The sequence below is a fragment of the Dasypus novemcinctus genome, chromosome 10 (genome assembly GCF_030445035.2).
Source record: "Dasypus novemcinctus isolate mDasNov1 chromosome 10, mDasNov1.1.hap2, whole genome shotgun sequence".
In the NCBI taxonomy this organism is placed as follows: Eukaryota; Metazoa; Chordata; class Mammalia; order Cingulata; family Dasypodidae; genus Dasypus; species Dasypus novemcinctus.
The window spans coordinates 104,777,946-104,802,471 of NC_080682.1; positions in this window are offsets into that span (position 1 = coordinate 104,777,946).

A 24,526-nucleotide genomic window follows, 5' to 3' on the forward strand; every position below is an offset into this window, starting at 1 on the left:
CCTATCCATCGGGCCAAGTCCGCTTCCCGTCATCATCTTTTTGTTGTGAGTGTTAGCTCCTGGTATTTAAGGAAAGCTCTGTTATAACACTGGATGGATATAAGCTTAAGGAACAGGGGCCTCAGAATCGAAATTCCAGCAAAACACATTAAAATATCAAAGTACAGATATCTCGACCAAAGATCACAAAACATATGAAGAAATAAGAAGCCACTGCCCAGCCAAAGAAGTGTAAAGCATCAGAAGCCATCAGTGAGGAGGACTAGCCAGGGACACACCAGAAAATGACTTTTTAAAAATTGTCCTAAGTATGCTCAAAGTGCTAAAGGAAAACACGGACAAGGAACTAAAGGAAATCAGGAGAACGACAGATGAACACAAAGAGAATATAAATACAGGTGGAAATTATGAAAAATTATCAAACAGAACTGAAGACCACTGGAACAGAAAATCGGCTCTGAACATTGGTGTGCATATATCTGTTCATGTTCCTGTTTTCAATTCTTCTGGGTTTATATCTAGTAGTGTGACTGCTGGATCTTACAGCAGTTCTTTAGTTAGCTCCCTGAGGAACTACCAAACTGTCCTCCACCACGGCTGCACCATTCTACGTTCCCACACATCCTTTCCAACCCCTGCAGTTTTATGTTTTTTAATAGCAGTCAGTGTTATTGGTTTAAGATGATATATCATTATAATTTTGATTTGCATGTCCCTAATAGCTAATGATGGTGAGCATCTTTTCATGTGCTTTTCAGTCATTTGTATTTCTTCTTTGGAAAAGTATCTATTCAAATCCCTTGCCCATTTTTTAAAGTGGGTTCTTTATCTTTTTATTTTTGAGATAAAAGATTTCTTTATATATACTAGATATTAGACCCTTATCAGATAAGTGATTCCCAAATATTTTCTCCCATTGAGTAGATTGCCTTTTCACTTTCTGGACAAACTCCTTTGAAGCATGAAAGTTTTTAATTTTGAGGAGGTTCCATTTATCAATTTTTTTTTTCATTGCTCGTGCTTTGGGTATAAAGTTCATGAAGCCATTTCCTACTACAAGATCTCATACATGGGAAAGCAGATGTGGCTCAACAGATAGAGCATCCACCTACCGTATAAGAAGTCCAGAGTTCGATTCCCAGGGCCTCCTGGCCTGTGTGGTGAGCTGGCCTGTGCAGAGTGCTGCTGCATGCAAGGAGTACCCCCCCATGCAAGGAATGCCCCCCACACAAGGAGTGCTGCCCCATGCAGGAGTGCAGCCCACCCATGAGTGGTGCCACCCACACAGAGAACAGATGCAAGATGACACAACAAAGAGACACAGAGAAAAGACAATATGAGACGCAACGAACTAGGGAGCCTAGGTGATGCAAGAAAATGATTGCCTCTCTCCCACTCCACAAGGTCCCTGGATGGGTTCCCAGAGCCATCTAATGAGAATAATACAAGCAGACACAGAAGAACACACAGCAAATAGACACAGCAGACAACAGGTGGTGGGGGAGGGCAGGGGAGGGCAAGAGAGGGTGGGAGGAGAGAGAAAAAAAATCTCATAGATGCTGTATTAGTCAGCCAAAGAGTTGCTGATGCAAAATACCAGAGATTGGTTGGTTTTTATAAAGGGTATTTATTTGGGGTAGGACCTTACAGATACCAGGCCATAAGGCATAAGTTACTTCTTTCACCAAAGTCTATTTTCACATGTTGGAGCAAGATAGCTGCCGACGTCTGCCAGGTTAAGGCTTCCTGGGTTCCTCCCTTCCAGGGTCTTGCTTCTCTCTGGGTTCAAGGTTCCTTCCTTCCCAGGGCTTGCTTCTTCCTGGGCTCAGCATTTCTCTTCTGGGGCTTGCTTCTCTTTCCTCTGTGAGCTTCCCGGGGCTCCATCTTGAGGCTACAGCATCAAATTCCAACATCAAAACTCCAACATCAAAAATCCTGACATCAAAAAGCTCCAACTCTGGGAAGCAGATGTGGCTCAACTGATAGGGCATCCATCTACCATATGGAGGATCCAGAGTTCAATCCCCAGGGCCTTCCGACCCATGTGTTGAGCTGGCCCACGCGCAGTGCTGCTGTGCACAAGGAGTGCCATGCCACCTGGGGGTGCCCTGCATAAGGGTGCCCCACATGGAAGGAGTGCACCCCATAAGAAGAGCTGCCTCACGTGAAAAAAGCACAGCCCACCCAGGAGTGGCGCCGCACACATGGAGAGCTGATACAGCAAGATGACGCAACCAAAAAGAGATGCAGTTTCCCAGTGCCACCAAATAATGCAAGCGGATGCAGAAGAATGTACAGTGAATGGACACAGAGAGCAGAGAACTGGGGAGTAAGGGGAAAGAAACAAATAAAAAATAAATCTTGAAAAAAAAAGACTCAAACTCTGTCCTTTGCCATGCCTTTTATCTGTGCGTTCACACCCACCAAGGGGTGGGGACTCAATGCCCTAATGATGAGGCCCAATCAAAGCCCTAAGCATAACTCATTCATGCCCAGTAAAAGGCCAGATTACAAACATAATCCAATACCTATTTCTGGAATTCATAACTATAGCAAACTGCTACAGAGGCTTACCTACATGGTCTCCTAGGAGTTTTATGGTGTTGGCTCTTACATTTAGGTCTTTGATCCCTCTTAATTTTTGTACAGGGCATGAGATGGTGATCCCCTCTCATTCTTTCACATACGGCTATCCAGTTGTCCCAGCACCATTTGTTGAAGAGGCTATTGTGTCCCAGTTGAACGGCCTCGGTGGCCTTGTTGAATACTGGTTGGCTGTATATACATGGGTCTATATCAGAACCCTCAATTTGGTTCCATTGGTCAGTATATCTATCCTTGTGCCAACACCTTACAGTTTTGACCATTGTAGTTTTGTAGTATGCTTTAAAGTCAGGTAGCATGATTCTCCAATTTTGTTTTTCTTTTTCAGTATGATTTTGGTTATTCAGGGCCCCTTGCCCTTCCAAATAAATTTCACAATTGGCTTTTCCAGTTCAGCAAAAACGTTCTTGTAAATTTTATTGGGATTGCACTAAATCTGTAAATCAGTTTGGGTAGGATAGACATCTTAATGATATTTAGTCTTTTAGTCCATGAACATGGATTATTATCCCATTTATTTAGGTGTTCTTTGATTTCCTTTAACAATATTGTGTAGCTTTCTGTGTATAAGTCCTTTCCATCCTTAGCTAAGTTTATTCTTAGATATTTGATTCTTTTTGTTACTTTTGTAAATGAAATTTTTTCTTGATTTCCTCTTCAGCTTGCTCATTAGTAAACAGAAATGTTATTGATTTTTGTGTGTTGATCTTACATCCTGCCGCTTCACTGAACTTGTTTATCCCCTCTAGAAGGTTTATACAGATAGAGATGATCATGTGATTTTTTTTCTTTTGATCTCTTAATGTGGTACATTACATTGATTAAATTTCTTATGTTGAACCATCTTTACATACCAGGGATAAAACCCACTCAATCATAGTACACAATACATTTGATGTGTTGTTGGATACAATTAGCAAGTATTTTGTTGAGGATTTTTGCATCTAAATTCATAGAGATATTGGTATATGGTTTTTTTCTCTTTTCTTTACTTTTTCTTGAAGATTTATTTAATTTATTTCTCCCCCACTCCATTGTCTGGTCTCTGTGTCCATTCACTGTGTGTTCCTCTGTGTCTGCTTGTATTCTTACTAGGTGGCTAGGGAACAGATCCTGAGACCTTCCAGAGTGGGAGAGAGGTGATCATTCTCTTGTGCCATCTCAGCTCCTTAGTCTGTTGCATCTGTTATTGTCTCTCCTCCGTGTCTCTTTTTGTTGCATCATCTTGCTGTATCAGCTTTCTGTGTGGGCCAGCACTCCATGCGTGGGCTGGCACTCCCATGAGGGGTGGCATTCCTTACACAGGGCAGCACTCCGTGTGGGCCAGTTCACCACATGGGCCAGCTCGCCTTCACCAGGAGGCCCTGGGTATTGAACCCTGCACCTCCTATAAGGTAGACAGGAGCCCAATTGCTTGAGCCACATCTGTTTCCCTAGTTTTCTTTCCTTGTAGCATCTTTATGTGGTTTAGGATTATTAGGATTAGGATTAGGATTAGGATGATACTGGCATCATAGAATGAGTTAGGTAATGTTCCATCCCCTTCTATTTTTGGAAGAATTTAAGCAGGATTGGTGTTGGTTCTTTCCAGAATGATTGGTAGAATTCACCTGTGAGGCCACCTGGTCCTTGTCTTTTCTTGGTTGGGAGGTTTTTGATGACTATTTCAATCTCACTACTTGTGAATGGTCTGTTAAGTTCTTCTGTTTCTTCTTTCGTTAATGTAGGTTACTTGTGTGTTTCTGAAATTTGTCCATTTCATCTAAGTTATCCATCCTGTTGGCATACAATTTTTCAAAGAACCTCTTATGATACTTTTTATTTCTGTGGGATCAGTGGTGATATCCCCTCTCTCATTTTTTATTTTATTTATTTACATCTTCTCTCTTTTTTTGTTTGTTATTCTAGCTAAGAGTTTGCCAATTTTATTAATCTTCTCAAAGAACCAGCTTTTGGTTTTGTTAATTTTTTCTAGTGTTTTTTAAAATTCTCAATTACATTTAGCTCTGCTCTAATCTCTGTTCTTTCTTTTCTTCTGCTCAATTGTAACAAATGCACCAAACTATTGTAAGATGTTATTAATAGGGAAGATGTAGGAGGGGTAGACAACGGGGTATATGGGAATCCCTTATACTTCCTTTTTTTAAAAAAGATTTATTTATTTCTCTCCCCTCCCTCCACCCCCCCACTCCCCCAACCCCCACAGCCCCACCCCCATGCCGGTTGCCTGTTCTCTGTGTCTATTTGCTGCATCTTCTTTGTCCGCTTCTGTTGTTGTCGGTGGCACAGGAATCTGTGTTTCTCTTTGTTGTGTCATCTTGTGTCAGCTCTCTGTGCAGGCAGTGCCATTCCTGGGCAGGCTGCACTTTCTTTTGCGCTGGGCGGCTCCCCTTACAGGATGCACTCCTTACGCGTGGGGCTGCCTTACGTGGGGGACACCCTTGCGTGGCGGGGCACTCCTTGTGCTCATCAGCACGGCACATGGGCCAGCTGCACATGGGTCAAGGAGGCCTGGGGTTTGAACCATGGACCTCCCATGTGGTAGACGGATGCCCTAACCACTGGGCCAAATCTGCCCCCCCTCCTTATACTTTCAATGTAACTTTTCTGGAATCTAAAACCTCTTTAAAAATAGAGATTATAATACAAAAACTTTTTAAAAAGAAGAGATTCACTTTAGACCCAAAGACAAAGATATGTTGAAAGTGAAAGACTAGAAAAAATAATCCATGCAAATAACCAAAAAAGAGCTGGGGTAGTTATACTAATATCAGACAAAATACTAAGCTCTAAGTCAAAAGCCGCTATAAGAGACAAAGAGGGACATTATACATTATATATATATATATTTAAGATTTATTTTATCTATTTCTCTCCCCTTCCCCACCCCACCTCCAGTTGCCTATTCTCTGCATCCATTTGCTGCATGTTCTTTGTCTGTTTTCGCTGTGTCATCTTGTTGTCAGCTCTCCGTGTGTGTGGTGCCATTCCTGGGCAGGCTGCACTTTCTTTTGTGCTGGGTGGCTCTCCTTGCAGGGTGCACTCCTTGTGCATGGGGCTCCCTACACAAGGGACACCCCTGCATGGCACGGCACTCCTTGCATGCATGGGCCAGCTCCACACTGGGCAAGGAGGCCTGGGGTTTGAACCACAGACCTCCCATGTGGTAGATGGATGCCCTATCCACTGGGCCAAGTCCACTTCCCTATATATTATAAATTAATAAAAGGGCCAATCCATCAAGAAGAAATAACTATCATAAATATTTATGTAGTGAATGGTAACCCAAAATATATGAGGCAAACCCTAGCAAAACTGAAGGGAGAGATACCTCTAAAATTATTGTTGGAGACTTTAATACACCACCTCTCATCAATAGATAGAACAACTAAACAGAAGCACTATAAAGAAATATAACTTGAATAATATGATAAATGAACTAAACCCAACAGACATATACAGAACATTGGACCCCCAAACAGCAGGATATATATTCTTTTCAAGTACATATGAATAGTTCTCCCAGGATAGACCACATGGTGGGCCACAAAACAAGTCTCAATAAACTTTAAAATATTAACATTATACAGAGCATCTTCTCTGAACACAATGGAATGAAACTGGAAGTCAATGACAGGGAGAGAACTATAAAATTCACAAATATCTGGAAGTTCAACAACACACTCAAACGATCAGTGGATCATAGAAGAAACTGCAAAAGAAATTGGTAAATATATGAAGACATATGAAAATGAGAACAGAACATATCAAAACTTATGGGATGCAGCAAAGGCAGTGCTAACAGGGAAATTTGTAGCCCTACATGCTTACATTAAGAAGGAAGAAAGAACTAAAAACAAAGACCTAACTGCACAGCTGAAGGAACTAGAGAAAGAACATCAAAATAAACCCAAAGCTAGCAGAAAGAAATAAAGATTAGAGCATAAATAAATGAAACAGAGTATAAGAAACTAACAGAGAACATCAACAAATACTAAAAGTTGGTTCTTTGAAAAGAACAATAAAATTGACAAGTCTTTAGCTAGACTAACAAGTTAAAGAAAGATGATGCAAATAAATAAAATCAGAAATGAGAGGAGGGGTATTACTACTGACCCCACAGAAATAAAAAGGATACTATGAATTATATGCCAACAAATTACACAGTGTAGATGAAATGGACAAATTTCCAGAAATACACAAAGAGTCTACACTGACTCTAGAAGAAAGAGATCTCAGCAGACCAATTACAAGTAGAGATTGAATCAGTTCATCAAAAAACTTCCTAATAAAAAAAGCCCAGGATCAGATGGCTCCCACTGAACATTCCAAGAAGAATTAATACCAATCCTGTTCAAACACTTCCAAAAAACTGAACAGAAGGGAACACTACCTAACTCATTCTATGAGGTCAACATCACCATAATACCAAGTCAGATAAAGATATTACAAGAACAGAAAATCACAGACAAATTTATCTTATGAATATAGACGCAAATCTGCTCAATAAAATAGTTATAAACTGAATCCAACAGGACATAAAAAGAATTATACCCAATGATAAAGCAGGATTTATCCCTGGTATACAAGGGAGGTTCAACATAAGAAAATCAATTGACAAAAGGAAGGGGGAGAAACCGCACAATCATTTTGAGTGATACAGAAAAAGCATTTGACAAAATCCAGCATCCTTTCTTGATAAAACACCTAGAAAAATAGGAATAGAAGGGCATATATGAAAAACCCACAGTTAACATCATACTCAATGATGAAAGACTGAAAGATTTCCCTCTAAAATCTGGAACAAGGTGGCAGACTTGGGCCAGTGGTTAGGGCATCCATCTACCATATGGGAGGTCCATGGTTCAAACCCCGGGCCTCCTTGACCCCTGTGCAGCTGACCCATGTGCAGTGCTGATGTGCACAAGGAGTGCCCTGCCACACAGGGGTGTCCCCATGTAGGGGAGACCCATGAGCAAGGAGTGTGCCCTGTAAGGAGAGCTGCCCAGCATGAAAGAAAGTGCAGCCTGCCCAGGAATGGCACTGCAGACACGGATTGCTGACACAACAAGATGATGCAACAAAAGAAACACAGATTCCTGTGCCACTGACAACAACAGAAACGGATAAAGAAGATGCAGCAAATAGAGAGAACAGACAACTGGGGTGTGTGGAGGGGGGGGTGGGGAAGGGGAGAGAAAGAAAGAAAGAAAGAAAGAAAGAAAGAAAGAAAGAAAGAAAGAAAGAAATCTTTAAAAATAAATAAATAAATAAAATCTGGAACAAGACAGGGATGCCCACTGCCACCTCTGGTATTCAACATTGTCCTAGAAGTTCTAGCCAGAGCAATTAGGAAAGAAAATCAAATAAAAGGCATCCAAATTGGAAAGGAAGAAGTAAAACTTTGTCTATTTGCAGATGACATGATCCTATACATAGAAAGTCCTGAAAAATCTACAAGGCTACTAGAACTAATAAAGAATTTAGCAACGTGGCAGGGTACAAGATCAATATTCAAAAATCAGTGGTGTTTCTATACACTAGTAATGAGCAATCTGAGGTGGAAAACCAGAAAAAAAAAAAACCCCATTTACAATAGCAGCTAAATGGAGAGGGACTGGATTGAAGGCACATGTCTATTGTTCAGGGAGTGTAGAGGCACAGAAACTATTTTGGGCATTTTACAGAGGGAGACGTTCTTGAGCTTGTTGATAGGCCCTTTGATACCAAGATAGTTACCAAAAGATCATAAACAGCCTTGGGTGCTCAACCAAGAGCATCCTGTTTCTGACAGACATTGTTTTAGAGGTCAGTGCTGCTGAGGAAGCAGATGTGTCCAGCTGTAGTGGTGAGTCCTGGCACTGCAGAAGTAACAGACAGGAAGGTGTGCTACAGCCTCATCACTTCCTTCAGTGAACTGGATCTGCCATCCTCAACTCAGAGAAGGATTTCCAGCTGCTCATGCTGTTCCTTGCAGAGGTGTCCCTATAGTGTAGTTTTATTCTAAAGTTAAAAGTAACTTAAAAACTTCCAAATACCCATATATATATACACATATATATACACATACCTATATGTGCATGTGTATGTATGTGTATGCTCAAATTATCTTCTATAGGCACGTAAGGCAAGAAGACAAAACAAAACAAAACTCCTTAGTTCATTGGAAATGGAAGCTTATTTTAAAATGTTAAAATGTATTAGGGGGTGTCGGAGTCTTGATCGGTGACCTGAGGTATCGGGAATGAAAGACAAAGAAAGATTGGGTTCAGGGGATCTGAGAGCATTGATTTCTCAAGCTCATCAGACAACTTTATTGAGTTGAGAGGGTAGTATATATACCCCTAACATATGTGACATTCAGCACAAAATCAAGTTACCTATTACCCTTACCTCATTCTATATTAACTAATGATTGATGAACACCAACAAACTTTACTGGAACTATTATTATAAAAATCAGTAACTATACTCATAAATCTTGTTACTCAGGTTGTTCTGTTCTATAAGTTATTGTTCTGCCTGCAGGTGTGTTTTCCCAGCCAAGATTGTGATCTGCACCAGTAATCACAAGGGACAGTTTGACTCAGTGGTCAAGGAAGTAACTTGCTTCCATGGAAACAACATGCTTTTTTTCCCCACATTTCCCCCTTTTTGTTTTAGTCAGGGTGACTGTGCCTGTTTTGGTTGCCCCCCCAGGGGGTCTTACCCATCATTGACTACCAGCCAAGCTCACTGACTTCAGGGTACTATTGTAGTGTTTTAGCAAGTACTAAGTTATTAGCCTGTCCCATTGTGTCCAAACAGTGCAATCTCTGGCAAACACCTTTACCCAGGCAAGCAGCAACCATGAGCAACAGGATTAATACACATATCCTTATTCCTAAGGCAGATAAGAAATGCTGAGACTTCCACCGATCAACAGGATTAAACTTATTTAAATGTGAAATCAAATCATTAAAGATGTCCTTATCACTATCTATGTATATCTGATTATGAGACATTTCTAAAATCTTTTTCTGCAATTCCTCAATTTCTAATGACATATTTCCTTTGTGTCCTAACAAATGATTTCTGATCTTATTCCATTGAAACATAGAAATGTTATAATCCAAAGGAGTAATACAAAAATTACTTTCATTCCAATCACATTTCAATCCTCTTAACAAATTCAAATTATAAACTTGGTCTCCTAAGTGTAAAACAGCAGATTCCAAATCACTAACTCTGTTATTAAGTCCTTCATCAATGTGCTCCTGACTATGCCATAAGTCACTTGCATTCTTGTGCCAATCATGCACATATTGCTGTGTCTGCACCATCTCATGCAATGCAACAGCAGCAGTGGCAGCAGCAGTGATGACACCAATGAAGCCAAGAATGCCAGCTATGAGAAGTCCCAAAAATCTCTTAGATCATTTCAACAGTCCTTGAGCCAGGTGGAAAAGAAGATGACTTTCAGGTGATGACTGCCACATCCGATTCAGTTTCACTGGGATCCACACTCCTCGTCTTCAGTGAGCCACAGTGATAATATCTCCATTCTGTAAAATATTCTCAGACAAGCAAGTATACAAAGCCCCATCCTTATAAAATGAAGCATTTTCAGTAATGGAAGCCTTCCCTACCACAAACACATATGGATCTTTGACATATGATTGAAAATGATGAATTTGATCTAATTGCAAATATTGTCCATCCATACTTTTATTACCTTTCCATTCAGAAGTAGATGCCACTCCTAAGAAGACTTTCCATATTTGTTATTGATCATGGACTCCAGTGCTATTGCACCATGGAAAAGGAACCCATTTCCCTATATTTTTCCAATCACTATTATTTTTGGTAAAAATTATTTTCTCATCCAAATCAAGGGATTCATGAAAGGGATACTGCATATTACTAATTTGTTGTCCCATGCTATTTATACCATACCAAATAAATCTGCCCTTATATTTGTTGGGATTCCCCATAGGGGCACTTTCCCAAACTATTCCATAGGAATCATTAAAAACGACAGATCCTGTTCCCATATGGCATTCATACCATCTTTGCATATCACCAGCATTCCTCTTAGGACAACTATAACTTGGATACTTATATTTTTGGTATTGATAGGATGGGAATAAAGTTACCAAAGATTTAGTATTATTATGGCTAAAATTGATCATAGTTCTATTTTTCACAGCCATACATGGTGGGCAATTGCCAATGCAAAGAGGTCGGAAATCAAATGGAAGAAGGAGATTATAAGTCCTATGAACTTCTTCTCATGGCTTAAGTGGTAACCTATCATCCACGGGTCCAGGAAATATAATAGTTTTATTTAAATAGACAGGAAAAGAAGGATCTTTCCAGGTTAACACTCGAAGTAATGGGGGATTAGGGATATAAGCCCAATATGTGTAATTACCATTACCATTGCTGGTTTCACTCACTATCAGTAGGATCCATATGTGTAGAAGACTCCACTTCTTCAGTCCTAGGTTTAATCCTTTTTGATGGAAGCCATATTTCTTCCCCATTTTCTGAAATGATAAGAGCATAACCTCGCCCCCATACTTTAACCCTGCCTTTATTCCATTCATTACTTAAAGCATCTTTCCAAAATACTGGTTGATTCTCAGATTCTGCAATTTCTGTGGACTTTTGAGAATGTCCAAAATGACATTCAGCCAGTGTCATAGAATCATAAACGTTAAGAAAATTTAAGGTAAATAAAGCTTTAGCCAATTGACCTTTAGGCGATATCATACCATCATCTCCCCCTTTTTGTTTTAAAAGCATAGTCTGGAGAGTATGATGGCATCTTTCAACAATAGCTTGACCTGTTGGATTATGGGGAATGCCAGTAACATGTTCAATAGCATATTTCCCACAAAAGGAAGCAAAGGATTTACTAATGTAAGAGGGTCCATTATCAGTTTTAATTTTTAGAGGGCATCCCATCACAGCAAAAGCAGACCAGAGATGTGAGCGAACATGATGAAACCGTTCCCCACTTTGAGCAGTAGCCCACATGAAATGAGAATAAGTGTCAATACAAACATGAACATATTGTAGTTTACCAAAGGATGGAATGTGAGTAACATCCATCTGCCATAATTGATTAGGAGTCAGGCCTCTGGGATTAGTTCTAGCCTGAAAAGGCACTGCTGTTAGTGGTCCACAGGTAGGACAAGTACGAATAATTTCCTGTGCTTGTAGTCTTGTTAACTTTTGATATTTATTTCGCAGGCCTTTAGCATTAATGTGAGTTAAAGCATGGTAATCACGAGCACTTTGTAAACACCCCACTAATAAATCAGCTCGAGCATTACTTGCTGTCACAGGACCAGGCAAAGAGGTATGAGAACGTATATGTGTAATGTAAATAGGATGCTGTCTTAATCTAATGAGATGTTGCAAATCAGCAAAAAGTTGAGATAATTCATCAGTAACAAAGATATGAGCCATTTCAATATGCTTAACAGTAAGGCATACATATTCAGAATCAGAGACAATATTCAAAGGTTCCTTAAATATTGTTAACACCTTAATGATGGCAGCAAGTTCAGTACGCTGAGCAGATGTGAATGGAGTCTGCCAAGCCTGTTCTTTTCCTTTGGTAACAAATGCTGCTTTCCCATTACTACTGCCATCAGTAAACACTGTACATGCATTTTCTAAAGGTACAGATTTTATAATCTTAGGTAATATCCAAGTAGTTTTTTGTAAGAAAGTAAGTAATTTTGAAGTAGGAAAATGATTATCAATAACACCTTGAAAGTCACTGATAGCTGTCTGCCATTGAGGGTTGGTTACATATAGATGATGAATTTCTTCCTGTGATAATTCACAAATAACGCGATCAGGGTCAGATCCTTTAAGTTGTATTAAGTGCACACGTCCTTTTGCCAATATATTGATGATTTTTTTGTAAATAAGTTTGTAATCTCTTTTGTTTATTATTAGGTAGGAAAATCCACTCCAAAACTCCCTCCTGCCACAGTAAAGCTGTGAGAGATTGCACAGTGGAAAATATAATTAAATCTACAATTTTTCCAGGGTCAGTTTGTGTCAACTGTCCTTGTGAAATTCTTTCCTCTATTAAATTTAATTCTTGTTCTGCTTCCACAGATAAAGAACGTGCACTAGTAAGGTCTGAATCCCCCTGCAGAGTTTGGAATAAATGAGTTAACATATAATTAGGAATTCCTAACATAGGTCTAATCCAATTAATGTCTCCTAAAAGTTTTTGAAAATCATTAAGTGTGTTTAATTTATCTCTACAAATTTGCACCTTTTGAGGTGTAATACACCCTTTAGACAATTTCATGCCTAACTAAGAGAATGGAGCTTCTTTCTGAATTTTTTCAGGGGCTATTTGTAACCCATATTCTGGTAAAATTTTTTCTGCCATAACAAATAATTGTTGTAATTTTTCATCAGAAGCATGAGCGAATAATATATCATCCATATAGTGGATAATCATTGCTTTAGGAAATTGATCACGTAACTTTTGAAGAGGTTGGTGTACAAATAATTGACACATGGTTGGACTATTCATCATACCCTGAGGTAAAACACACCATTGGTATCTTTGCATAGGTGCCTGATTATTAAATGAAGGCACAGAGAAAGCAAACTTTACCTTATCAGCAGGATGTAAAGGAATAGTGAAAAAACAATCTTTCAAATCAATTATAGTAAGAGACCAATCTTTTGGAATCATTGATGGTTGTGGAACTCCCGGTTGTAGTGCTCCCATAGGACTCATAACTTTATTTATAGCTCTTAAATCCATCAGGAGTCTCCATTTTCCAGATTCTTTTTAATAACAAATACCAGAGAGTTCCAAGGACTATTAGAAGGTTCTATATGCTTTTGCTCCAACTGTTCTTTAACCAAACTATGTAGGGCATTTAATTTTTCTACTGTTAGGGGCCATTGATCTATCCATACCAGTGTTTCAGTAAGCCAAGTAATTGGTATGGGACTGCCCTTGCTTTCAATGGCCCCTAAGATAAATTTGCTCGTTCAGGATCCAATGAACTGGAAGGAAATCCAATTCCCCTCCTATCTCCTTTACTTCTAGTATTATTATTGCATATCCATATATAATGTTTTAGCCTGCTCCGAGAAGGTAGGAATATGAATGAAAGCACCCCATTGACTTAACAAATCACGGCCCCACAAATTAATTCCCACATCAGCCACATAAGGTTGTAAAGTAGATTTTTGTCCATCAGGGCATAAAACATCAAAAATATTAGTGCTTTGATAAACATCAGTCATTGTACCAACTCCAGTAAAAACTGTAGGTACTTTCTGCAAAGTCCAGGATTGAGGCCAATAATGTTTAGCTATAATAGATATGTCTGCTCCTGTATCTATTAAGCCAAAGAACAATTTTCCATTAATTGTAATAGTAGTTTCAGGTCTATCATCATTTACAAAAGTTTGCCAATACATATTTTTTACAGTTGATCCGAATCCCCTCTTCCTTTTAAAAGGAAGAGTAGCTGGTTTATTATAGGGAAGCAGTAATAATTGAGCAATTCATTGTCCTTTTTGTATTTGAATAAAATTAGCTTGAACCATTATTTTTGTTTCCTCTGTAAAATCACTATCTATAATTCCTACTTGCACCAACAATCCCTTCATGGTTAAACTACTTCTTCCAACTACAATGCCTACTGTATTGTTAGGTAAAGGCCCTTTTACTCCTGGAGAAATTGTTTGAATGCCTCCCTCTGAAGTTATCAATTTAGTCTCAGTAGATGGAAGATCAACAGCAGCACTACCTTGAGTAGCTGCTCTTAACTCTGAGACTGGGATGAATGATACTGACCGCTGCTGACAGGAAATTGTCGGCCAGGCTCATATTTTTTGTCTGAGGGCCCTGAGCTAGGCCCGCAAAGCAGTTTCCCGATTTTAAAGGTGTGCCTTTCCAGTCTATTTTTGATCTACATTCATTAGCCCAGTGATATCCTTTACAGCACACTGGACAAATTTTTGATGGAGTACGAGGTCCTTTTCCTGCTTGATTAACATAGGACTGACAATTCTTTTGAAAATGTCCAAATTTTCCACACTTAAAGAGCGCCATGCTTGTGAGAGCAGCTCTGAGGCTTGACGCAAAACAATTCCCTTTCTTTTTCGGGTTATTTCCTCCTGTCATAGCTGAAGCTAACACTGCCATCTGGTGGGTGGTTGAACCAATATCCTGACAAGCTTTTATATAATCAAGGACAGACCACCTGCGGGCTTAATAGGCCAGATAGCTTTCTTACACTCACTGTTAGCTTGATCAAAAGCGAGCGTTAGCAGGATTAACTCTCTAGCTTCAGGAATTTCAATAGTCTTAGTAAGCATATCAGTCAGTCTGGCAATAAATTCCACATAAGGTTCATTAACACCTTGAATCACTTTAGCAAAAGACTGCGTAGGCTTCCCTGGAGCTGTAATCCTTCTCCATGCAGCCAAGCATGACTGCCTCACTTGATTAACAGCCTGATCTTCATAATGAAGCTGCCTCTCAATACCTGTCCAAGCTCCAGAGCCTAGCAATTGTTCAGCAGTAATATTAACAGGTGGATTCTGAGCCCTATTTCATCGTTCTCTCATAGCAGCTTCATCTGTCCCCCAAGCCTTAAATTGTAAGAACTCAGCAGCACTCAATACTGTTTTAGGCAGCATGTCCCAATCCCAAGGTATGAACCTGTAGGTGTTGCAAGTCCTTCCACCAATCCAACAGTATAATGACTCTGAGGGCCATATTGAGTACATGCCTGTCTGATGTCCTTCAATACTTTAAAAGAAAGAGGCTCATGAGCATAAATTCCCCCTTGTGGGTGTTGAGCATCAGGAGGAATTTGTTGAATAGTTACAGGAAAAGCTGCTACAGCTTGCATAGCCAGAGGCTCACCTTGACTAGATCCCAGTAAAAGACATCTCATTAATGGAGTAACAGGCACAGGATTTGGCTTAAAGCTGCTACGAACATAAGGCAGGTCTGTAGAGAAAAGTCCACTAGGTACTTTTCCAGGTTCTGGAGGTGCAGAAGGAATCTCATGAGTCAAATTAGGATATATGTTTACCTTAGAAATATTTAGCTTCGACATGGATTTAGTTAAGAACAGATTTGTGTCTTTAACTTCAAATAACTCCTCTTTTTCCTGATCCTCCTCCAAGTTCCTGTCTTTACCTGTATCATTCATAGCCGTTTCCTCCCTTGAGAAAAGAACAATCTCTTCTTCCTCAGACTGCAAAGGATCTAATGCAGCAACAATATGCTGTCCTAAGGCCCAAACTGATACAGGTATATTCTCTCCTTTCTGATATGCTCTCTGCAATGCTTTCATTACTTGCCTCCACTGCTTAACATTCATCAAATTCTTTCCTTGTGGTTGAAACCAATAACAATGCTTTTGAACCAAAGCAAACAATTCTAACAAATCTGCAGTCTTAATTGTGATGCCTACACTGTGCAACAGAGTTTTCAAAACCTGTGAATATTCTTCCAAGCATCCTGGTTGATTACCCATACCCTGATGCTAGCAGAAAGCAAAACTTAATAATATGAAGCAGCAATCCACCCAGGTTAATTAATTTTGATGCTCCTTACCTTAAAAAAGGCTTTTCAGCTTTCCACGTTCCCGATCCAGAGGTGGAAGATCCTATGCTGCTGTGTCTTGATGAATCCTCTTCCTTGGGCCCCACGTCTGGGCACCACCAGTCGTGGAGTCTTGGTCGGTGACCTGAGGTATCGGGAATGAAAGACAAAGAAAGATTGGGTTCAGGGGATCTGAGAGCATTGATTTCTCAAGCTCATCAGACAACTTTATTGAGTTGAGGGGGTAGTATATATACCCCTAACATATGTGACATTCAGCACAAAATCAAGTTACCTATTACCCTTACCTCATTCTATATTAACTACTGATTGCTGAACACCAACAAACTTTACTGGAACTATTATTATAAAAATCAGTAACTATACTCATAAATCTTTTTTTTTTTTTGATGCTAAGTATGTTTGTTTTATTTTATTTTATTTTTTATGGCTAGTTTTTTAAATTTAATTTATTTTTTATTATCGATTCTGTAAAAATATTACATTAAAAAAATATATGAGGACCCATTCAACCCCCCACCCCCACCCCACCACTCCCCCCCCCAGCAACACTCATTCCCATCATCATGACACATCCATTGCATTTGGTAAGTACATCTCTGGGCACCTCTGCACCTCATGGTCAATGGTCCACATCATGGCCCATACTCTCCCACATTCCATCCAGTGGGCCCTGTGAGGATTTACAATGTCCAGTGATTGCCCCTGAAGCATCATCCAGGGCAGCACCAAGTCCCAAAGACGCCTCCACATCTCATCTCTTCCTGCCATTCCCCATACCCATTAGCCACCATGTCCACTTTTCCCACTCCAATGCCACCTTTTCTATGTGGACATTGGATTGGTTGTGTCCATTGCACCTCTATGTCAAGAGGAGGCTCAGATTTCACATGGATGCTGGATGCAATCCTCCCACTTTCAGTTGTAATCACTCTAGGCTCCATGGTGTGGTGGTTGTCCTTCTTCAACTCCATCTTAGCTGAGTGAGATGAGTCCAATAAATCAGATTGTAGGTGCTGGAGTCTGTTGAGGCTCAGGGCCTGGCTATCACATTGTCAGTCCAGAGATTCAGATCCCCTAAATATATCTTAAACCCCAACACCAACTACAACTCCAGCATAGTAGCATGAAAGTCTTATGAAGAGAGATCCCATCTGAGTCCAGATTCATCATGCATAAACACCAGCTCCAAAGAAGGGCCATCTGACATGGCAATTAACCCCATCTGCCATGACCATAGCACCCATGGATCTCTTTAGCCCTCAAAGGAACCAATACCTGGGGGTTGTATCTACTTTATCTGTCTCTTAGACTCTGCTCAGTTGTGCGTAAGGGCAATCCTTCTGACAGCCTCCAGACTCTTTTTTTTTTTAGAGACTCGTAGCCATATAAACTCATTTATGCTTTCCATTTCCCCCTTACATTAGGTCAAACAGCATTTTAAAGTCATGTTATTATATGTAGACAGGGATATTCTGCTGATCCGCATTGAACCTTCCTTTCCAGGTCATTTTCCAGTTGCATCATCAGTTGGTGGTTGATAGTGATCCCTTGGTGCCAGGGAGGCTCATCTCCGGGTGTCATGTCCCATGCTGGGGGGAAGGCATTGCACTTAAATGCTGAGTTTGGCTTTGAGACTGGCCACATTTGAGTAACATGAAGGCTGTCAGGAGGAAATTCCCAGGCACAGTGCTGCTCTAGGCCTTGTTCTTATTTCAGGCATATCAGCTCACAAGCATAGTCATTAGTGTCAGGGGCTCACTGTTGGACCCTCATTCCTTCCCGGTCCTTGCTGCTGCATCTGGGAGACTGTCGCTGCTCCCCTAGGGACCACGACAGAGCACCACCGGCCAGGAACCCAGTACCCCCCCAGCTGTAGTTTTTAATTGTTGCCACTATGAGTATATCCAAACATTATCATGCACCCTGGACATATGTCCTGTATAGCTCCCTGTCAGCCATATAATCACCTGTCAATAGTATCCTATACCAGTATTCCTCCATTGCCATTGTTGAACCACTCTGTGACCCAGAACTTCCTGAAAATTGAAGCCCAATATAATGTCAGGATCCCTTACTAGCTAAATGGCATATAGCGATGGGTTTAAAGGTTTGATATAGAATACGTGTTGACTTGGAAAAAATTCTACATCCTATCTTTTTCTTTTTTTTCCCCTCCCCAATTATTGAACTTCTCTTAACAAGAGCCCTAGACCACAGCAATTCATATATATAATATACAGCACTCCCACACATCCATCACAAAACCTTTTCCCTTCCACAGTGATACTCTTACACCCTATTCACATCATATTTACTTAAATTGATGTACAGAGTCTGAGACAATAGCTTTCAAACAAGGTGACATCTGTGCTTACATTGTGGTGCATACTTTAGGATACACAGTTTTCTAATTTTTTAGTTATCCTATGTTTTACATTATGGTTTACATTATCAGTCTGTTGTCTCGTATATGTTATGGTGTAATATTACATGTTTTATATCCATCCTTGTGTACTCTCGCGAAACTCCTCTCTTACCCCCCATTTACCTTGGTTCCACACATTTAACATCCATTTTCCCATCCACCTTGGTGCCCACGGTGACAGCCAACCTCCGTTTCCCGAGGAGCCACGTCCAGAGATAGTTGGAATAGTGTTCAGGGCCTAACTTGCTCAACTGCCCCAATGCCCTGGGAGCCACCCTTTCTCTCAAGAGATACAGTTCCCTCTATTTGATGGCATTAGTCCTCCCCAGGATGTGGGTCCACCCCCACTCTCACTACTTGGGTCTCTACCCAATGGTGCCACCCACTCTGGCAAAATGAGCATTTAGACATTCCCCAGGAGCCTGTCCCGCATTGGACCATCCCCTCCGAGCATTCTAAATAGGTAACCCTCTTAATAATATTTTGGTATGATTTTCTCGGCATTTTACTCTCCACCAACATCTGACACTCTCCTATGTTCATATGCTACCCCTCCCTCCCCCCACTTTTGGGCAATATTACCCATCCACCCATCCCCAGCCACCCTCAAACCCCCAAAGCCCCTCCCAAAGGCAGCCCCTTGCTCCCATTTTATCTCTTCTTTGTGTTCATACTTACCACCAGCTCGTCAGAAATTCCACCCCTGCAGACGTCGGCTCACTTCCTTCCTCCACCCCCCGATTTCCTGTAAGCCTATCATTCAGTCTCTTGCTCTCTGAGGCAGCTTGCTTATTTCATATCATTGAGGTCATGTAGTATTTGTCCTTCAATGCCTGGGTTGCTTCACTCAACATAAGGTTCTCAAGATTCATCCATGTTATCATGTGTGTTTGTAGTGTATTTGTTCTTATAGCCGAGTAATATTCCATTGTGTGTATATACCACATTTTGTTGATCCACTCATCTGTTGATGGGCATTTGGGTTGATTCCAACTTTTGGCAATAGTGAACAATGCTGCTATGAACATTGGTGTACATATATCGGTTTGTGTCCTTGTTTTCAGTTCTGATGGGTATATACCCAGCGGTGGTATTGCTGGGTCATATGGCAAATCTATGGCTAGTTTTTTGAGAAACCGCCATACTGTCCTCCAGAATGACTGGATCCTTCTGCATTCCCACCAGCAGTGGATGAGTGTTCCCCTTTCTTCACATCCTCTCCAGCATTTGTATTCTTCTGTTTTTTTCATAGCTGCCAATCTTATGGGTGTAAGATGGTATCTCATTGTAGTTTTGATTTGCACTTCCCTGATAGCTAGAGATTTGGAGCATTTTTTCATGTGCTTTTTAGCCATTTGTATTTCTTCTTTGGAGAAGTGTCTCTTTAAATCTTTTTCCATTTTTTAAATGGGTTGTTTATCTTTTTATTTTCAAGATATAGGAGTTCTTTATATATGCAAGTTATAAGTTTCTTATCAGATATATGGTTGCCAAATATTTTCTCCCACTGTGTGGGCTCCCTTTTTACTTTCTGTTTTTTTTTTTTTTTTAAGATTTATTTTATTTAATTCCCCCCTCCCCCGGTTGTCTGTTCTCTGTGTCTTTTTGCTGGGTCTTGTTTCTTTGTCCACTTCTGTTGTCGTCAGCGGCACGGGAAGTGTGGGCGGCACCATTCCTGGGCAGGCTGCACTTTCTTTCACGCTGGGCGGCTCTCCTTACGGGGCTCACTCCTTGAGCGTGGGGCTCCCCTATGTGGGGGACACCCCTGTGTGGCCCGGCACTCCTTGCGCACATCAGCACTGCGCATGGGCCAGGTCCACACGGGTCAAGGAGGCCCGGGGTTTGAACCGTGGACCTCCCGTGTGGTAGACGGACGCCCTAACCACTGGGCCATGTCCGTTTCCCCCTTTTTACTTTCTTGACAAACTCCTTTGAGGTGCAGAAGGCTTTATAATTTTGAGGAAGTCCCATTTATCTATTAGTTCTTTTGCTGCTCATGCTTTGGGTGTGATATTCATGAATCCATTTCCTATTACAAGGTCCTGTAGATGTTTCCCTACACTGCTTTCTAAGGTTTTTATGGTCTTGGCTCTTATATTTAGGTCTTTGATCCATCTTGAGTTAATCTTTGTATAAGGTGTGAGATGGTAATCCTCTTTCATTCTTCTACATATGGCTATCCAGTTCTCCAGACACCATTTGTTGAATAGGCCACTCTCTCCCAGTTGAGAAGGTTTGGTGGCTTTATCGAATATTATGTGGCTATATATGTGAGGTTCTATATCAGAGCTTTCAATTCGATTCCATTGGTCTGTGTGTCTGTCCTTATGCCAATACCACACTGTTTTCACCACCGTGGCTTTGTAGTATGTTTTGAAGTCAGGTAGTGTGATTCCTCCAATTTCATTTTTCATTTTCAGTATGTCTTTGGCTATTCGGGGTCTCTTTCCTTTCCAAATAAATTTCATAGTTAGTTTTTCTAGTTCCTTAAAGAAGGCTGTGTTGATTTTTATTGGGATTGCATTGAATGTGTAGATCAGTTTTGGTAGGATAGATATCTTAATAATATTCAGTCTTCCTATCCATGAACAAGGAATATTCTTCCATTTATTTAGGTCTTCTTTGATTTCCTTGAACAGTCTTATATAGTTCTCGCTGTTTAAGTTTTTTACCACTTTAGTTAAATTTATTCCTAAGTATTTGATTTTTTTACTTACTATTGTGAATGGTATTTGTTTCTTGATTTCCTCCTGATCTTGCTCATTATTGGTGTACAGAAATGCTACTGATTTTTGCGCACTGATATTATAACCTGCGACTTTACTAAACTCATTTATGAGTTCTAGAAGTTTTGCTGTAGATCTCTCAGGGTTTTCTATGTATAGGATCATGTCATCTGCAAATAATGAAATTTTGACTTCTTCCTTTCCAATTTGAATGCCTTTTATATGTGGTTCTTGCCTCAGTGCTTGAGCAAGTACTTCCAAGACAATGTTAAATAGGAGCAGAGACAATGGGCATCCTTATCTTGTTCCTGAGTTTAGAGGGAAGGATTTTAGGATTTCTCCATTGTAGACAATGTTGGCTGTAGGTTTTTCATATATACTCTCTATCATGTTAAAAAAATTTCCTTGTATTCTGATCTTTTGAAGTGTTTTTATCAAGAAAGGGTGCTGTATTTTGTCAAATGCTTTTTCTGCATCTATAGATATAATCATGTGATTTTTTTCCTTCAGTCTGTTTATATGGTCTGTTTATATGGTCTGTTTGAACCATCCATGCATACCTGGAATAAATCCCACTTGGTCGTGGTGTATAATTCATTTAATGTGTTGTTGAATACGATTAGCAAGTATTTTGTTAAGTATTTTTGCATCTAGGCTCATTAGAGAAATCGGTCTGTAATTTTCCTTTCTTGTGGTGTCTTTGTTTGGCTTTGGTACTAGGGTAATGTTGGCATCATAGAAGGAGTTTGGCAATGTTCCTTCTGTTTTGATTTTTTGGAATAGTTTCAGCAGTATTGGTGTTAGTTCTTTCCGGAATGTTTTGTAGAATTCACCTGTGAAGCCATCTGGACCTGGGCTCTTCTTAGTTGGGAGATTTTTAATGACTGATTCTATCTCTCTGCTTGTGATTTGTTTGTTAAGATCATCAGTTTCTTCTTTCATCAATATGGGTTGCTTATGTGTTTCTAGGAATTTGTCCATTTCCTCTAATTGTCATTTTTGTTGGAATATAGTTTTTCAAAGTATCCTCTTATGATAGTCTTTATTTCTGTAGGGTCAGTGGTGATATCATCTTTCTCATTTCTTATTTTGTGTATTTGTATCTTCTCTCCTTTTTTCTTTGTTAGTCTCACTAAAGGTTTGTCAATTTTGATCTTCTCAAAAAACCAGCTCTTTGTCTTGTTTATCTTTTCAAGTGCTTTCTTATTTTCTATTTCATTTAGTTCTGCTCTTATCTTTGTTATTTCCCTCCTTCTTCTTCCTGTTGGGTTACTTTGTTGTTGTTTTTCTAATTCCTTCAAATGTGCAGTTAGTTCTTCAATTTTGCTCTTTCTTCTTTTTTGATATATGAGTTTATGGCTATAAATTTCCCTCTCAGTACTGCTTTTGCTGCATCCCATAAATTTTGGTATGTTGTGTTATCATTATCATTTGTTTCAAGGTAGTCAATGATTTCTTTTGAGATTTCCTCTTTGACCCACTGTTTTTCTAAGAGTGTGCTTTTTAATTTCCAAATCGTGGTGTGAAATCTGGGCCTCTGTCCCTTGCAAATTTCCAGCTTGACTCCACTGTGGTCAGAGATATTGTTTTGTATCATTTCTATCTTTCTGAATTCATTCAGCCTTTCTTTGTGGCCTAGCATATGGTCTATCTTGGAGAATGATCCATGTGCGCTTGAGAAAAATGTATATCCTGCTGTGTTTGGGTGTAATGATCTATATATGTCTATTAGATCCAGCTCCTCTAATATATTGTTCAAATGTTTTGTTTCTTTAGTGGTTCTCTTTTGAGATGTTCTGTCCAGAGTTGATAGTGGTGTATTAAAATCCCCCACTATAATTGTAGATGCATCTATTCTTTCACTTAGTTTTTCCAGTGTTTGCCTCACATATTTGGAGGCACCCTTGTTAGGAGGGTAAATATTTATGATTGTTCGATCTTCTTGACAGATTTTCCCTTTCACTAAAATGTAATATCCTTCTTTGTCTCTCACAATTGTTTCACATTTAAAGTCTATTTTGTCTGATATTAATATAGCTACTCCTGCCTTTTTTTGATTACTGTTTGCTTGTATGATTGTTTTCCAGCCATTCACTTTCAACCTCCATGCATCTCTGGGTCTAAGATTTGTCTCTTGTAGACAGCATACGGATGGGTCATATTTCCTTATCCAATGTCCCAGTCTGAATCTTTTGATAGGTGAGTTTAATCCGTTGACATTCAGTGTTATTACTTTCAAGGAATTGTTTGTGTTAGCCATATTTTGATTGTATTTGTGTTTGTCATATTTTGTATTTTTTCCCTTCTATTTTTGTCTTTTTTTGTTGCTCTTATACTCTCCTCCAGCTCTGCCTGTCCTGTTTTTTCCTTTTTTCCTGCAGAACTCCCTTTAGAATTTCTTGAAGGGGAGGTTTCTTGTTGGTATACTCTTTCAGTTTCTGTTTATGTGCGAATATTTTGAACTCTCCATCATGTTTGAATGCTAGTTTAGCTGGATAGAGTATTCTTGGTTGGAAATTTTTTTCCTTTAGTACCTTGACTATATCATACCACTGCCTTCTTGCCTCCATGGTTTCAGATGAGAAATCAGCACTTAATCTTATGGAGCTTCCCTTGTATGTGGTGGTTTTCTTTTCTCTTGCTGCTTTTAGGATTTTCTCTTTGTCTTGAGCATTGGATAATTTGACAAGTATATGTCTTGGGGTGGGCCTGTTGGGGTTTATGACTAGTGGAGTGCGCTGTGCTTCTTGGATATGTACATCTGTCTCTTTCAGTAGATTTGGGAAGTTTCCAGCCATTAATTCCTGCAACACTCCTTCTGACCCCTTTCCCTTCTCTTCTCCCTCTGGAATGCCTATAATACATATGTCTGAGCATTTTGCATTGTCATTCAGGTCCCTGAGTCCTAGCTGGGGTTTTTCTATGTTTTTATCGACCCCTTCCTCTATCTGTTTGATTTCTGATGTACTGTCTTCCACGTCACTAATTCTCTGCTCTGCCTCTTCTAGTCTGCTGATATTGGCTGCAAGTGTATTTTTGATTTCTTGAACTGTGGTGTTCATTCCCATCATATCTGTTATCTTTTTGCGTATGTCTGCAATTTCCCCTCCAAGTGTTGTCTTCATGTTGTTAACCTCTTTCATTACTTCA